Raw genomic sequence first — 15,704 nt, 5'->3', positions numbered from 1 at the left:
AAAAGGAAATGTGTGTGAGGTAATGGACATTGAATTAAGACTTTGTAATTGTGATTAACTAGATAAAGACAAAATAAAAAGTATGTTATAGGTCGCAAAGATCAACCTAAGATTTTGTGATTCACTGAGGAGACTCAAAGGATTCAGCATATACTTAGTGCTCTGATTTGTTACAGCAAAAATATATCAAGCAGAGTCTTGAAAGAGAAAAAGGTATGTGGGACAAAATTCATAGAAAGTCTAATGCACGCTTCGAAGTGTCCTTTCTCAGTGAAGTCCTAGGATTCTCTTTAATTTCTCTAGCATTGAATTATAAGTGTTGTCTATCTGGGAAACTCATTAGAAACTTAGGACAGGTGTTGGGTTTTTTTGTTTGTTTTTAAGATTCATTTATTTTAAAGGCATAGTACAAAGAGGGAAGAGATAAAGAATGAAATGTTCCATCTGCTGGTTTACTTCCCGGATGGCCACAATGGCAGGGGCTGTGCCAGGCCAGAGCCAGGATCTGGAGTTTGCTCTGGGTCTCTACATGGGTTCAGGGACCCAAGCACTTGGGCCATCTTCCACTGCTTTCCGAGGGACATTAGCAAGGAGCTGAATCAGAACTGAAGCAGCTGGTGGCTTAAGTCTCTATGCCGCAATACCAGCCCCAGGCAGGGTTTTTATCGTGGGCTCTCATGTAGGCACCCCCTGCCTGCCATATACCAAAATTTTAGACAACCGGAAGGAAGGCTGATATTCGGCATGAAACAAACGATTTATACAAACAGTTTAGACATAGTGGACTACTTTAATCAGTTATGGGAGTAGCAGAAACTCTTCCATAATAAGAAGTTACCAGGTGCCAACTGATAGGCAGTCTCAGACTTGCTACGATGCTTCTTTTCTATGCAGGTGTTCTGGTCTCCTGGTGCTTGTCTAAATGGATAGGAGGATGGTGAAACGATCGGTAGCTTTGAGTCATTTTGCAGAAGTACTTGGGAAAAACAGACTAATAATACTTAATTTTGACTTACTGAATTTGACTTTGATTGGCTGACCTTCTGGAAATGTTGATGAAGCATGTAATAAAAAATTCAGCTCTGGCCTAAGAGATATCAAAGCATGTGCTGTTGATGGGAGACATTCTGTTAAAATTAGTAGTTGAAGCCATAACATTATCAAGTGGGAAGGTAGATAGGCCAGAGACAAGACCATGATCTTAGGGAGAGTTAATTAAAATCATAAAAAAGAAAATTGTAGCCAGGGAAGGAATAACACATTACATGCCCATTCTTTAAAAATCTGGTAATACACATTAGGGGTTGGCAAACTGTGACCTGTGAACCAAGTTTGCCCCATTGCCTATTTTTATAAATAAAATGTTGTAATACAGCTAAGCTCATTTGATTTCATATAGTCTGTAATAGTGGCTGCTGTTGCAACAAATGTGGGGTTGAATAATTGAAATAGAGACTGAATGATTTTTTTTTTTTGACAGGCAGAGTGGACAGTGAGAGAGAGAGAGAGAGACAGAGAGAAAGGTCTTCCTTTTTGCCGTTGATTCACCCTCCAATGGCCACCGCGGCCAGCGCGCTGCAGCCGGCGCATCGCGCTGATCCGAAAGCAGGAGCCAGGTACTTCTCCTGGTCTCCCATGGGGTGCAGGGCCCAAATACTTGGGCCATCCTCCACTGCACTCCCAGGCCACAGCAGAGAGCTGGCCTGGAAGGGGGGCAACCGGGACAGAATCCGGCGCCCCGACCGGGACTAGCACCTGGTGTGCCAGCACCGCAAGGCGGAGGATTAGCCTACTGAGTTGCGGCGCCGGCTGAGACTGAATGACTTTTAAAGTTTAAAATGTTTATGACATGGTGCTTTATAAAAATAAAGATTTGAAGTACCCACATTTATCTTCTACAAATAAGGACATTCTTCTATATAACCACAGTTACATTTTGGCACCTAAGAAAATTAACACTATTTAAAGAGTGGCTAATAGGTACATATTAAAAATTTCCCAGTTGTCCTCCAATGTGCCTGCCTTTCTTTCCTTTTTAAAATTTTTATCTAGGACCCAGTTGTTGTCTCTTTAGTCTTTTTAGGTAGGACAAGTCTTTGTGCCTTTTCACCCATCTTTCATGATATCACATTTTTTGAAGAGCCTAAGAAAGTTGTGTCATAAAATGTTACACAGTTTGGCTTGATTTGATGGCTTCCTTATGCGTAGATAGAGATAAAACATATCTGTCAAGAATACTGCTTAGATAATATTGTTAATTCAGATTGTATCATACACATTATTATTGTTTTTAGATTATTTATTTGAAAGGCAGAGTTACAGAGAGAGGTCAAGACAGGGGTCTTCCATCCACTGGCTTACTCCCTAAATAGGCTGCAATGACTGGGGCTGGGCCAGGCCGAAGCCAGAAGCCAGGAGCTTTTTCTGGGTCTCCCACGTGGGTGCAGGGGCCCAAGCCCCTTGGACCATTCTCTGCTGCTTTCCCAGGTGCATTAGCAGGGAGATGGATCTGAAGTGGAACAGCTCGGACTTGAATTGGCGCCAATATATGGGATGCTGGTACTGGAGGCTGAGGCTTTTAACCCACTGCGCCACAGCACCGTACACATTATTATATCATGACAAGTTATCCCTTCTTGCTAAGTTGGATCATTTGGTTAAGGTGACTACCTGTTTACTCTCCTTAATGTAAAGGAACATTTTCTCCTTTGTGTTTAATAAAGAATCTGAGAATGGTACCTTGAGAAGATCCAGTCACTCAATTTTAGTACCCATTGCCTAACCCATATACTACATTGAGTTGCAATATAGTGATTTTTATCATTTTAATGTTAAGTGACATTTTTCTGTGTAGAAGAGTTCTCCTTTTAAAATATACCTTTTAAAATACCATGGGCTCAGAATTCTTTTGTTATTTGGTATGTTAGAATTCTTTATACTCATTTTTATTCCTCTTCAAGTCAGTAACAATCCCTTCAACCAACATCTGTGTCCTTTGGGTGTGATTCTGTTCATCTTGATCCTTTCCTGATTTCTGGTACAGTAAGGTGTTCCACGTTCACTTTTGACTTACATTTGCCCCACTCCTAGAGTCAGCTAGTTCCCCAGGGCATCCTTGATCTTTTTATTGGACAGTTGTTTTTAGGAGACCAGGGTCTGGGTACTAGGTGTGCTAATTGCTATGGAGGTGTCATTACCTGTACATCCTTTCAATGGATAGAAATAGGGAAATTCACAATCACAAGTTCATATTGATAGTTCCCATTTACATCCAACACCATGAGGTTTATCTTCATCTTACTGCATATCTCATTTGTTTCTCTCTGCCCACACTGAAAACTGATTCCAAAGAATCAATAATAAACCCATGAATTAAATTCAGTGTTTCTTTGTGATTATATGTCTTCAGAATATATCCTACTTAGGGTGAAGAGTGAGAGTGTTATATTTAAAAATGTTACTTTCATTAACTATCATGTTTACTTAACTTTTTAAATACACACACACACGATGGAAAGCAAAAATTATGTTTACTCAGAGAATTCTTCCATTAAATCCTTTCCTTTCTGACCCATCTTCTGTAGGTTAATCATTTTCACTAGCTTTTGGTTTACCTTTTGGGGTGAGGAGGTGTGCATGCCTGTACATATGTTTATGTTTCTCCCAGAAAAGAAAGGAAATACATGTATTCTTATTTCCTTATCTTCTTCACACTTCTTGGTACTATGTTTGTCTTTCTTCATCTAATATGTATTAGAAACCACTCCATTTCATAGAGCTTTTTCCTTATGACTATATGAATACTGTTATATGGAGATATAATTTATTCAGTCAGTCCCCTGGTTGTGTAAAGAATTTTCAGAAGGTTCATGGAAAATGTGTATTATGAAAAATTGCATGGTTTTCAAATTTTTCGAATTTTCCATGAGCTTTTTGAAGTAAATTGATATGGACACTGTTTCTACTGTTTTGCTTTTAGAATTAATGCTACAATGGATAACCTCTTGTATCTGTATAATTTCATATTTATGGAGATTATTGGGTCAGATGAAAAATGAATGTTACCTATTGAGGTCCTGTTCATGGGTATTATGCCATTTTTCAATATTACAGAATTGTATGAGAACATACAGCTGCCAGTGGAGTGTAAGATTTTGAATTTTTGTCAGCCTGATAAGAAGAAACATGTCAGTTTGGTTTTCCTTTCTATTTCTCTGATAATGAAATTATTATGGAGCCATTTGTCTCTTTTTCACTGAGTCATTTAGTTATGTCTTGTGTTCATTTTTATCATTTTTTTCTTTTGTTCCTTAGTGTTCAAGAATCCTTTGTGTTAGGATTCTGTGATATATCTCACAAATGTTTTTTTGTTAGTAAATTTCTTTTTTTTTTTACAGAAAGCTTTTATTTCATAAATATAAATTTCAAAAGTACAACTTTTGGATTATAGCTGTTCTTACTGCTATACCCACCGTCCTACCCCCAATCCATCTCACCTCCTACTCCCCCTCCCATCCCATTCTTCATTAAGATTCATTTTTAATTATCTTTATATACAGAAGATCAACTCTGTACTAAGTAAAGATTTTAACAGTTCGTACCCACACAGACATAAAAAGTAAAGTACTGTTTGAAGACTAGTTTTACTGTTAATTCTCGTAGTACAACACATTAAGGACAAAGGTCCTACATAGGGAGCAATTGCACAGTAATCTCTGTTGTTGATTTAACAATTGACACTCTTATTTATGAAGTCAGCAATCAACCGAGGCTCTTTTCATGAGTTGCCAAGGCTATGGAAGCCTCTTGAGTTAAAAAACTCTGACCTTAATTAGAAAAGGCCATAATCAATGTGGAAGTTCTCTCCTCCCTTCAGAGAAAGGTACCTCCTTCGATGGCCCATTCTTTCAACTAGGATCTCACTAACAGAAATCTTTCATTTATGTCATTTTTTGCCATAGTGTCTTGGCTTTCCATGACTGAAATGCTCTCATGGGCTTTTTAGCCAGATCCGAATGCCTTAAGGGCTGATTTTGAGGCCAGAGTGCCATTTAGGGCATTTGTCGCTTCTATGAGTCTAATGTGTGTCCTGCTTCCCATGTTGATTTTTCTCTCCATTTTAATTCTATTAATTATAAACACCTGAAAATAATTCTGTGTTAAGTAAAGAGTTCAACCACTGATATTAAGTATAAAATACTAAAGAATAAAATAGTAAGCTGTTCCTTGACAGGACAAGGGCTGATTAAGTCATTGCTTCTCATAGTGTCAGTTTCACTTCTACAGGTTTAGGTGCTCAGTTAGTTGTCACAGGTCAGGGAGAACATATGATATTTGTCCATTTGGGACTGGCTTATTTCACTTAGCATGATGTTTTCCAGATTCCTCCACTTTGTTGTAAATCACCAGATTTCATTTTTTTTTAACCACTGTGTAGTATTCCATAGAGTACATATCCCATAATTTCTTTATCTAGTCTTCCATTGATGGACATTTAGGTTGATTCCGTGTCTGAGCTATTGTGAATTGAGCTGCAATAAACATTGAGATACAGATAGCTCTTTTGTTTGCCAATTTAATTTCCCTTGGGTAAATTCTGAGGAGTGGGATGGCTGGGTCGTATGGTAGGGCTATATTCAGATTTCTGAGGAATCTCCAAACTGTCTTCCATAGTGTCTTTCCAGTTTGCATTCCCACCAACAGTGGATTAGTGTGCCTTTTCCCCCACATCCTCGCCAGCATCTGTTGTTAGTTGATTTCTATATGTAAGCCAATTTAATTTGCATTTCCCTGATGGCTAGTGATCCTGAATGTTTTTTCATATGTCTGTTCGCCATTTGGATTTGCTTTTTTGAAAAATGTCTATTTAGGTTCTTGGCCCATCTCTTAAGTGAGTTGTTTGTTTTGTTGTGGAGGAGTTTCTTGATCTCTTTGTAGATTCTAGTTATTAATCCTTTATCACTTGCATAATTTGCAAATATTTTCTTCCATTCTGTTAGTTGCCTCTTCACTTTCTTGACTTTTTCATATGCAGTACAGAAACTTCTCAATTTGATGTAATTGCAGTTGTTAATTTTCTTTGGCTGCCTGTGCTCTGGGGTCTTTTCCAAGAAGTCTTTGCCTGTACCTATATCTTGCAGGGCTTCTCCGATGTTCTCTAATAATTTGATGGTGTCAGTTCGTAAATTTAGATCTTTAATTGATGTTGAGTGGATTTTTGTGTAAGGTGTAAGTATAAGTGGTTTTGCTTCATACTTTTGCCCGTGGAAATCCAGTTTTCCAGCACCATTTATTGAATAGACTGTCCTTGCTCCAGGAATTGGTTTTAGCTCCTTGATCAATATAAGTTGGTTATAGATGTTTGGATTGATTTTTGGTGTTTCTATTCTGTTCCATTGGTCTATCCATCTATTTTTGTACCAGTACCGGGCTGTTTGGATTATAACTGCCCTGTAGTATGTCTTGAATTCTGGTATTATGATGCCTCCAGCTCTGTTTTTGTTGTATAAGATTGCTTTAGGGCCAACGCCGCGGCTCAGTAGGCTAATCATCCACCTAGCAGCGCCGGCACACCGGGTTCTAATCCCGGTCGGGGTGCCGGATTCTGTCCCGGTTGCCCCCCTTCCAGGCCAGCTCTCTGCTGTGGCCAGGGAGTGCAGTGGAGGATGGCCCAAGTCCTTGGGCCCTGTACCCCATGGGAGACCAGGAGAAGTACCTGGCTCCTGCTTTCGGATCAGCGCGATGCGCCGGCTGCAGCGTGGCAGCCATTGGAGGGTGAACCAACGGCAAAAGGAAGACCTTTCTCTCTGTCTCTCTCTCTCTCTCTCTCTCACTGTCCACTCTGCCTGTCAAAAAAAAAAAAAAAAAGATTGCATTAGCTATTCAGGGTCTCCTCTGCCTCCATATGAATTTCAGCATCATTTTTTCCATATCTGAGTAGAATATCTTTGATATTTTGATTGGTATCGCATTGAATCTGTAAATTGCTTTTGGAAGAATCGACATTTTGATGATACTGATTCTTCCAACCCATGAACATGGAAGATAATTTTCATTTTTTTGTATCTTCTATTTATTTCTTTAAGATTTTGTAATTCTCGTCGTAGAGATCTTTAACGTCCTTGGTTAAGTTTATTCCAAGGTATTTGATTTTTTTTTTTTTTTTTTTGAGCTATTGTGAATGGGGTTGATCTTAGCAGTTCTTTCTCAGCCATGGCGTTGTCTGTGTATACAAAGGCTGTTGATTTTTGTGTATGAGTTTTTATATCCTGTTACTTTGCAGACTCTTCTATGAATTCCAATAGTCTGTTAGTGGAGTTCTTTGGATCCCCTAAATACAGAATCATATTATCTGCAAATAGGGATAGTTTGATTTCTTCCTTCCCAATTTGTATCCCTTTGATTTTTTTCTTGCCTAATTTACATTCAGTGTGACTATTGATAAGTAATGACTTTGCCCTACCATTTTTCCAAAGATATTCTTTTTTTTTTAACTTTTATTTCCAAAGATATTCTTAATTTATACTTTGAACTTCCTTTGATCCTTTACTGTGAGATTTTCTTCCTTTACCTTCTTTCATATTGATTTCCACATTTCTGTGTGTAACACATCTTTAAGCATCTTTTGCAGGGCTGGATGAGTGGTGACAAATTCTTTCAATTTCTGTTTGTTATGAAAGGTCTTTATTTCACCTTCCATTCACAAATCAGAGCTTTGCAGGGTATAATATTCTGGGATGACAAGTTTTTTTCTCTTAGTACTACTTGGGCTCTATCTCGCCAGTCTCTCCTAGCCTGCAGGGTTTCTGATAAGTAGTCTGCTGTGAGTTTTATTGCAGATCCTCTGAAAGTAATCTGGCGTTTCTTGCACATTTTAGAATCTTTTCTTTATGTTTCACTGTGATGAGTTTGATTACAATGTGTCATGGTGAGGATCGCTTTTAGTCATGTCTGTTGGGAGTTCTGTGTGCTTCCTGTACTTGGAGGTCTCTTTCTTTCTGAAAACCTGGGAAGTTCTCTGCTAGTATCTCACTAAAAAGGCCTTCTAATCCTTTCTCTCTCTCCATGCCTTCAGGAACTCCTAGAACCCGAATGTTGGGTTTTTTAATAGTGTCCTGTAGATTCCCAACAATATTTTTTAGATTTCTAATTTCTTCTTCTTTTCTTTGATTTGACTGTATACTTTCCTGTGCTGTCTTCTGAGTCCGGTATTTTCTCTTCTGCCTCATTGATTCTGTTTTTAAGGCTCTCAACTGCATTTTTTTATTTGTTCTGTTGAATTCTTCATTTCATTTTGAATCCTCCTTAAGATTTCATTTCATGAGATTTCCTTTCATGTCTTGCATGGATTTCAGTAGTTCTTGCATTTGCTTTTGATTAATTATAAGTATGCTTATCAGTTTTTTGAATTAAATTTCTTGCATTTATTCTATCTCATCATCTTCATAATCTTGTATTGAAGTATCATTTTTGTGGGGGGTGAACATCATCTTCCTTATTCTTGTTTCTTGGATTGTTGTGTTTGTTGTTGGTCATTTGTGGAGATAGTCGTTGGTTTCCTCTTTTTTTTTCTTCCCCCCTATGGCGGTTTTTGTCGTTGTACTGACTCTGTAGATAAGTGGACTGTCTGCTTTCACTGAATCTCTAGAGGCTTGTAGTGGGTGTGGCCAGAGAGCTGTATTCAGTTCTCCAGGGTTAAGGTCGTGGGTACTTTTTTTTAATCAGAAGGGTTGTAATTCTGCTCAGCTGAGCTCTTTTCCTTGATGGAGGCCAGTGCCTGAGCGCTAGCCCCAGTGGGTATAATATTCATCTTCTCTGTCTCAAGGACTACACAAGTGATCTGTGCAGTCCCAAGTATAAGTTCAGATTCCTCAGCAATGTCTCTCACCGGGTAACCAGGACTGCCCAAGCTTGTGGCATCTCCCACTGAGACTGTTCAAAGTCTTAGCCACACTGTGAGTTCTCCCACACACCCTCAGTTGTTTTTTTCTTTTTTTCCCCACAGTCCCAGTTCAGAAGCTTCACACAGTCACAAGCTCCTAGCCCCCTGTTATTTCTCCCTGCCAGAGTCAGGAGTCTCCGCACAGTTGATTGCCAGGTGCGGATACAGCTGGCACAGCTGTTACGTATGTCCAAAATGATGCCTGCTCTGTCGGCTTGTATGCCTTTGTGAGGTGACTGGAGAGAGGGAAATGTGTCCGAACCATCCTTTTTTTTTTCTCTCTAGTTAGGCTAGTGCACTTTCCCTAAAAGGCTTCAAGCCTCGTTCCTTCTAGGCTCTTCCTGCCACTTTTTTGCCAGTATCTCGGGCTACTGCAGTTTCGTCTTACCTCACTTTCCAGAAATGGTGCGTAGGCTCTCAGCTGCTGGCATCCCAAGTAGTGGACGCCCACACCCTCCACATAGGTCCACTGCATCCCTCTAATTTTGGTAGAGTTTCCTCTGCCATTTTTTTCCCTTAATCTTCCCTGAGACTACACTATCTCTACTTTTTAAAATTTTTTTAAAAATTTATTTGACAGAATTAGAGAGAAAGATCTTCCTTCCGCTGGTTCACCTCCCAAATCAGCCGGAGCTATGCTGATCTGAAGCCAGGAGCCTGGTGCTTCCTCCTGGTCTCCCATGTGGGTGCAGGGCCCAAGCACGAGGGCCATCCTCCACTACCCTCCCGGGCCACAGCAGAGAGCTGGACTGGAAGAGGAGCAACCAGCATATGGGATGCCAGAGCCGCAGGCAGAGAATTAGCCACGTGAGCCATGGCGCCCGCCCTCTACTTTTTTTAAACTATCTTCCTCTGGGCTAGAGCAGTAAGCTCCCTCCCTGCTCTGCCATTTTGGAACCTCTAAAATTATTTTCTGTTTATTATTTACCCAACTCTTTTCACCTCGTTATGGTGTGTTTTGCCTACAAAACTTTTTTGAAACAACGTTTTTTCATGCATATCTGAATACATATATCTAAATGTAAATGAGAACAGACTGGTTTCTGTTTTATAACCCGTCTTTTTCACATATTAATGTATGGCATTTGGCTCTCCTTTTCTGTCAGTTTTGTACTTCATTGTGTCGATGCTCCTTTATTTAAATAATCTGTTAATGCTATCATTTAGATTATTTCCAGATTTTAGTTTTATTTAAACACTGATGTGATTATACCCTTATTACAGACATCTTCTTGTACTTTTCTTTAGGTAAATTTATAAGGAATATATTGGTCTAAGTATGCTGCTTTCTGAATATTTCTTATTACTGAATATCTTTTTTATGTAATACCTGCTAATTGCAAAACATACTTTGTAATTATCCAGTTTATATATTCCAGGATGATCTGGTTTGGATAGCATCAAGCAGCTTCAAGATAGGGGAACCAGAAGCTGTTACTCTTGTCATGTTACTTTAATCATTCAAAACTTGGAGCTGTGTCCAGTGAAATGATAGACACAAAAATGAAACACAGGTCTTTGATATTATAGAATGTGTTCCTTATAATATAGAATATTTCTTTCATCCTAATTTTTTTTACATTTAATTTACATTTTTAATTAATATAAAGAGAACAGATTTAGGGTATTTCATAGGTAAAATTCTAAGAATATGATATTTTTCTTCCTCTCCCTCTGTCTCTCCCTCCACAGTGTCTTTCACTTGATAGCCAAAAACACAGTTCCCTCCCAAACAGCTAATGAATTATAATCATAGATATCTATTAGGACTTTAAAAGGTTTGTGTGAAACAAAAGATAAAAAAATATATACTTCACTTTTAAACATAAGAGTTCAAGACACTTGTGGCAGGTTAAGTTGCCACCTGCGATGCTGGCATCACATGTGAGTGTCGGTTCGAGTCCTGGCTGCTCCAGTTGCAATCCAGCTCACTGCTAATGTGCCTGGGAAAGCAGTGGAGGACGGCCCAAGTGTTTGGGCCCTACACCCATGTGAAAAACCCAGATGAAGCTCCTGTCTCTTGGCTTCAGCCTGACTGCCCCATCCAGTGGAGCCATCAGCCAGCAGATGGAGCATTCTCTCTGTCAAAAAGTTCAAGAAACTTCTGTAAGCAATGATACCAGTCATTTTAGTCCATCCCTAAAGAACTGAGAGTTACAGGGATTTAACCACATCAGTGTGGTCATATTTTACATTATTAACTGTAGAAAAAAAAAACGTTTATTTATTTATTTGAAAGAGGGGCAGGGGAGAACTTCCACCTACTGGCTCACTCTCCCAAGTATGCACAACATCTGGGGCTCGGCCAGGCCAAAGCCAGGAGGCAGGAACACAAGTGCTTGGGCCATCACCTTCCTCCAGTGGAGTAGCAGGAACCTGGATCAGAAACAAAGTAGCTAGATCTCAAACCAGGCACCAGATGCACAATGCAGATGTCCAAGCAGCAGCTCACACCTCTGCCTCACAGTACCGTCACCTGAAGATTTTTTAAGATAAAGAAACAAGGAACCAAATTAGAAACTGTGAAGTGGATGTCTAATGATATGTCCGCAAAACTCACAAAACTGTCCTTGTTGAGTGAGAGCAATGAGCAGCAGCATTGTGTTGCTGAAGGATTCTTTGACAGAGTTTTCCTAGGCATTTTTTTTCTGCTAAAACTCTTTGGAAAACTTGCTCAAAACGCTTTCCTTATAAGCAGATGTGAGCATTGTTCGTCAACAAGTGAAGTGCCTGAACATCTCTAAAAAAAGTTACCATCGTCTTTGCTTTTGACTAGTCCATTTTTTTTTTTTTTTTTTGACAGGCAGAGTGGACAGTGAGAGAGAGAGAGAGACAGAGAGAAAGGTCTTCCTTTGCCGTTGGTTCACCCTCCAATGGCCGCCGCGGCCAGCGCGATGCGGCCGGCGCACCGCGCTGATCCGATGGCAGGATCCAGGAGCCAGGTGCTTTTCCTGGTCTCCCATGGGGTGCAGGGCCCAAGCACCTGGGCCATCCTCCACTGCACTCCCGGGCCACAGCAGAGGGCTGGCCTGGAAGAGGGGCAACCGGAACAGAATCGGCGCCCCGACCGGGACTAGAACCCGGTGTGCCAGCGCCGCTAGGCGGAGGATTAGCCTAGTGAGCCGCGGCGCCGGCCTTTTTTTTTTTTTTTTTTTTTTTTTTTGACTAGTCCATTTTTTACTAAAGCTCCCTCCTGTGTAGCATTTGCTTTATTGTGTCTTTTCAGGATCATACTGAAAAAAACATGTTTCATCTCTTGTTAGCAATTCTACAAAGAAATCCTTCAGGATCTTTTTTTCCCCCCAGATAATTTTTTTTATTTATATAAAGGGAACAAACAGTTTTTAAGAGCATAATGATACTTCCCACCTTCCCTCTACCTTTCTTTTTTTTTTTTTCTTTTAATTTTTACAATGAGATACTTTCAGTTTACTCCATAATCACATGCTTAACCCTCCATTAAATTAAGAATAGAACAAGTAGTAAGTAGGAAAACCCCAGTTCTTCAAGAGTATAGACAAGGGCTATAAACAGTAACCAGATTATCAAAATGTCAATTATGCTCATATATTTTGTTTTTTGTGTTTTGTACTTTGTATTTTAATTATCACAAATCAGGGAAAACATTCGTTGTTTGGACTGATTTATTTCACTATGCATAAATAGTTTCATCTAAGTTGTATCCATTTTGTTGCAAAAAACAATTTCTTTTTTTATGGCTGTGTAGTACTCATGTGTATGTATGTATATACACAAGTGTGATAATTTCTTTAGTCATCAGTTGATGGACACCTGGGTTGATTCCATATCTTAACTATTGTGACTTGAGCTGCTATAAATATGGAGGTACAGATAACTTTCATATGCTTACTTCATTTCCTTTGGGTACATTCCCAGATATGGAATTTGACTGGGTCATATTAGGTACATCTATTTTCATATTTCTGAGGAATCTCCATATTGTCTTCCATAATGATTGCACTAGTTTATGTTCTCATCAGCAGTTAGGGTAACTTTTTCTCTACATCCTTGCTAGCATTTGTTATTATTTTTTATTTATTTTTTTTATTTATTTATTTTTTTTATTTATTTATTTTTTTTTTTTGACAGGCAGAGTGGACAGTGAGAGAGAGAGAGACAGAGAGAAAGGTCTTCCTTTTGCCGTTGGTTCACCCTCCAATGGCCGCCGCGGCCGGCGCGCTGCGGCCGGCGCACCGCGCTGATCCGATGGCAGGAGCCAGGAGCCAGGTGCTTTTCCTGGTCTCCCATGGGGTGCAGGGCCCAAGCACCTGGGCCATCCTCCACTGCACTCCCTGGCCACAGCAGAGGGCTGGCCTGGAAGAGGGGCAGCCGGGACAGAATCCGGCGCCCCGACCGGGACTAGAACCCGGTGTGCCGGCGCCGCTAGGCGGAGGATTAGCCTAGTGAGCCGCGGCGCCGGCCAGCATTTGTTATTATTTTTTGAGTTTCATTGATAGGCATTCTAACTGGAGTGAGGTGAAGCCTCATTGTGATTTTGATTTTGATTTCCCTGATGGCTAATGATCTTGAGCATTTTTTTAATGTCTGTTGGCAGTTCATATTTCCTCTTTTGAAAAATGTCTGTTCAAGTCCTTGGCCCATTTCCTAAGTAGATTGTTTATTTTGTTGTTTTTGAGTTTCTTGAGCTCTTTTATAAACTCCGGAATTAATCCTTTATCACTTGCATAGTTTGCAAATATTTTTTTCCCATTCTGTCAGTTGCCTCTGTTGAATGTTTGCTTTGATGTGCAGACGCTTCTTAGCTTAATATAATCCCATTTGTCTATTTTAGATTTTTTTTTTAGATTCGTTTTATTGGAAAGGCAGAGTTACAGTGAGGTTGAAGCAGAGAGAGAGGTAGGTCTTGCATCTGTTGGTTCACTCACCAGATGTCTGCAATGGCTGGAGCTGCACAGGTCAGAATCCAGAAATTAGGAGCTTCCTACAGGTCTCCCACGTGGGTACAGGAACCCAGGTACTTGAGCCATCTTCTACTGCTTTCCAAGGCCATAGCAGAGAGCTGGATTGGAAGTGGAGCAGCCGGGACTTGAACTGGCATCTGCAGTCAGCAGTTTTAACTGCTACAGCACAGCACTGGCCCCCATGAGTTGAATTTTTGTATAAGGTGTAAAGTAGGGGTCTTTTTTCATACTTCTGGATGCAGAGATCCAGTTTTCTCAACAGCATTGGTTGAAATGACTGTCCTTTTTCCAAGGATTTATTTTAGGTTGTTTATCAGTGATTAGTTGGTTGTGAATGAATGGATTAATTTCTATGGTCTTTAATCTCTTTTATTGCTGGAAGAAGTTCTACACAATCTTGATCCCACTTATTGAAAACTTATTGAAAGTGTTGCTGTTGTCCACAGCCAATATGGACGCAACACTTGTGTCACCTGTCAGGCAGAAAATTTGTTCCCTAGAATTTTTCATTCAGAATTGTGAAAGCTGACTCAGATGAGATGTCTGTGGTGTTGGCTGCTGTTCTGCTGTGAATGGTTAATCCTTTTCAGTTAGGCCATGGATAAGATGAAGTTTTTCCTCTGATTGATGAGACTCTGCTGTCATAGGCTTCATCTGCAGCATTGTTTCTTCCTTTCTTAAAATATCGATTTGTTAATTGCTAATTTCTTTGGGTACACTGTCTTCATAAATGTTTTATAAAGCATCAGTTATTCCATCATTCTTCCACACAGCTTTGCTAGCAATTTGATTTTTTTTTTTTTTTTTTTTTTTTTTTTTTTTTTTTGACAGAGTGGACAGAGAGAGAGAGACAGAGAGAAAGGTCTTCCTTTGCCGTTGATTCACCCTCCAATGGCCGCCGCGGCCGGCGCGCTGCGGCCAGCACACCGCGCTGATCCGATAGGAGCCAGGTACTTATCCTGGTCTCCCATGGGGTGCAGGGCCCAAGTACTTGAGCCATCCTCCACTGCACTCCCTGGCCACAGCAGAGAGCTGGCCTGGAAGAGGGGCAACCGGGACAGAATCTGGTGCCCCGACTGGGACTAGAACCCGGATTGCCGGCGCCGCAAGGTGGAGGATTAGCCTAGTGAGCTGCGGCGCCGGCCTGATGTTTGTTTTTCCTTCATTTTTAGCAGAAATCATGCTGTTCTGATAGAAGCTCTTCTCAAACTAATGTCTTATCCTGCTTGTTGATCCTGTTCAGACATTGTTACAAGTCAGTATGAAGTTACCTTCATGAAGAAAAGTTTCAAAATCCATGCATAGTTTTCTCATAATACATACTTGCCAACACTTTCCTTTTCTCGTTATGGCTCTTAAAAAGTAGAGAACTCCTTTTACTACCTAAATGCCCAAGAGCCAGTAACTAAACCTAACTTCTTGAGTGATTGATCACTTGCTGCCTCCCAGGGTGCGTATTAAAGGAGGAAGTTGGCACTGAGAGTAGAGCCAGGAGCGAAATCCAGGCACTATTACATGGGGGCATCTTAACTGCAACATCAGAATAAGCATCACCCTTTTTTGCTCCTTTTGAAGAAATCCTCTGTGTGTTTGTTTTTTTTTTTTAAAGTAACCTATTTGGGTATTACCCCTGAAGTAGTTCTGGAACTTGGTATTCTTGTATTATCATGTTTATTCAACCAAAAGACATTTGTTTATATTTATTGCAGGTACTCAGGGTGACCAATACTGGTAGGTATTCCCCTAAAAGGGAAAGGAATCATGGTAAAATAAATTTTGGAAGTACTGGCAAGCTCAGTGAATTTAAAGGTTAAAATAAC

The 15,704-nt window shown here is 40.1% G+C and overlaps 1 protein-coding gene across 5 annotated transcripts in view; it reads left to right on the top strand.

Annotated features, from left to right (window-relative positions):
• Positions 1–15,704, top strand: part of ARFGEF1 (ARF guanine nucleotide exchange factor 1) — a 150,659-nt gene that overhangs the window by 57,371 nt on the left and 77,584 nt on the right. The window lies entirely within an intron of this gene.

The sequence above is a fragment of the Oryctolagus cuniculus genome, chromosome 6, assembly GCF_964237555.1.
Source record: "Oryctolagus cuniculus chromosome 6, mOryCun1.1, whole genome shotgun sequence".
NCBI classification, from domain to species: domain Eukaryota; kingdom Metazoa; phylum Chordata; class Mammalia; order Lagomorpha; family Leporidae; genus Oryctolagus; species Oryctolagus cuniculus.
Note: the sequence above shows the minus strand (reverse complement) of the source record. Positions and strands in the feature narration are given on the sequence as shown.